A 2,825-nucleotide genomic window follows, 5' to 3' on the forward strand; every position below is an offset into this window, starting at 1 on the left:
AAAGCTTATAAGAGAGTCTTTCGTACGATCGCTAACTACTGCACAAAAAGGCTTTTTAAAGCTTATTAAAGGGGCTGAGGAGATGCTAAATGAGAATGTGCTTATAAAGGCCCGCGTAAGAGAGCTTGAAGAGCAATTAGCAGCAGTAACAAAGCGCCAAGGGCGCAAAAGAAAGCGAATTCAGACAGGTGGGACACTAGACTTTGGTGCAGGGGCATCGCAGGTAGCTGAAAGTAGTTCTGCTGGTCGTACGACATCAAAGAAGGCACGTAGTGAGGGTAGTCAAGAAAGGGCCCTACCAGGTCAACGGCACTGTAGAACCTGTGGGAGGACAGGCCATAACTCTCGTACGTGCTAGAAAGATGTAGAAGAAGATTCTCTTTCAGATACAAGTAAGTCGTACGAAGCATCTATAGCTAGTGTAGAGTAATCTAAGTTTTCGTACATGAAGTTCGTGATGCCAAGAAAAAGTGGCACACTCGGTGATGTGGCCCGCTCGGTGATGGAATACGTTATGTGTAGAAGTATAAAATGTTCTTAGAAGACACATAGAGTATCATACAAAGCTTCTACCCATTGCAATGTAATATACCTTAGAGGTAAGAATCGAAGATTAAGAATACAGACTTATAACCTCTGATATATATAACGTAATGTATCACTAAGCGGGCCACATCACTAAGTGTGCCACTTGTTCTTAGCATCACGAACTTTATATACAAAAACTTAGATTACTCTACACTAGCTATAGATGCTTTATATAACTTACTTATATCTAAAAAAGAATCTACTTCTACATCTTTTTAGCACGTACGACAGTTATAGCCTATCTTTCTATAGGTTTTATAGTGCTGTTAACCTAGTAGGGCCCTTACTTAACTACCCTTACTACGTGCTTTCTTTGATATCGTACAACTAGTAGAACTACTTTTAGCTACCTGCGATGCTCTTATACTAAAGTCTAGTGTTCTACCTATCTAAAACTGCTTTCTTTTACGCCTTTAGCGCTTTATTATGTTAAGAGTAGGATCTGAGTGGAAGTAATATAAGACTTCTAGTGTCAGACTCTTGAGGTTGGTTTTCGCGGATGAAGCAACAGGGTGGTATGAACAGTGTCTCTTGCAAGTAACTCTTGTATTGTACTTGTACTCGTAACTTAAGTTAAACACAATGAGCTATAAGGGCTACATTGCCTATGCTATATACCTATGGTGCTCGTAGCCCTCGGTCAGAGGAGTCCGAGGATTGCTCGGTGGCTGATGCACGAGGAGCTTTCCTCTGTGGCTTATGCACGAGGAGTCTGCCAAGACTCTTCCTCGCGCATAGAGGTCCGAGGAGGTCACGTGATCCTTCCTTGCTCTACAAAGGGCGGGGTTGACTGGCTGTCGTCGTTCCTTTCAACTTAACCGCTGTGCCTTCCTCCCTCAGGTTCGTAACATATTACTACTACTAATTACTTTCTAAGCTCTCTTACGTGGGCCTTTATAAGCACATTTTTATATAGCATCTCTTTAGCCCCTTTAATAAGCTTTTAAAAGCCTTCTTATATAGTAGTTAGTAAATATAGAAAAGACTCTCTTATAAGCTTTAATTATAACCTAAATTTATATAAATTACTTAGTGTTCTTAATATCTAAGGTCTTTCTAGCTAAGCTTCTTATAGTAGAGTATAAAGGCGTATATTAAGGTAATTAATAACTCTCTACGCGTTACTAGGGACTAGCCCTATTACCTTAAAGGCCTTTTGATAGTTATGAGATATAAATACGTTAAAAAACGCGTCTTAAAAGGCAAGAAGGAAGCGCTCCTTATTAATATGCTAGACATAGTAGCGTACTAAGTCTTATACGCGTTAAGAGTACTTCTTCTTAAGAGGTTAAAAGTAAATAATATTAAGTAGCTAAAGTATATAAAATAAATAAGTAGGTATATAGAAGGTGAAGATCTTTTATATAAAGCAGTAATCCTTAGATTCTTAGTTAAGGTAGCTCTTATAGCTATTAAGAATAAGTAGCTTATATAACTCTACCTAATGCGTCTTTATATACTTATTAAAGTGCTTTAACTACATAAGACTAAGCTTATTATTTGTCTAGCTATTCTTTAATACTACAAGCTTCTAGTTATATAGAATATTTGCTTTTTTATACTATGTAGAGATATAGACACGTCCCTTGTAGATAATAAATAGCAAAGTAGCGTATCCTATAGCGTAGATGCTTTAGATAACTATAACCTACTAGCAATTGCCTAGCTGCGTAAGAGTAGGCCTTGTACGACGCTCTGCGCCTATAACTACCTTTATTAAGCTAATTACGCCTATCTAAGAGCTAGTTTTATAAAAGTTATAGATATTATCTAAGTAAACTCTATACTTCTTAACTATCTTTTATATAAGCGCAAACTACGCATTAATAATCTCTAAATTCTCTTATTAAGTTCTCTAATAATCCTTTACTTAACTAAAGGCTATTCTAATTGCGTCTATATAAGTAATAAACCACTCTACTTAGCATTTGTCTAAAGGCTTACTATCTAGTTTACGTAGTATTATTATTATTATTATTCTAGTTTAACGTCCTTTTTCAGCCCAAAGGGCTATATAAGACGTGTAGGGTTTTTAGGCCTACAAGTATCTAAGTAGGTTGTTTCTAGCTACGATATTTAGGAGGGGTTTTAACTAGATGAAGGTGAGGCTCGTAGCCTATTGGTTGGTAGGTAGGGGGGGGAGGATAGGGTGGGGGAGGTGTATGGCTACCTATTATAGGTATTACTCCTCGTTTTCTGTGTTTCCCTTGTAGCAGGCTTGTGTTCCAGCCTTTGTT

The sequence above is a fragment of the Exserohilum turcica genome (assembly GCF_000359705.1).
Source record: "Exserohilum turcica Et28A unplaced genomic scaffold SETTUscaffold_4, whole genome shotgun sequence".
Lineage (NCBI taxonomy): Eukaryota > Fungi > Ascomycota > Dothideomycetes > Pleosporales > Pleosporaceae > Exserohilum > Exserohilum turcicum.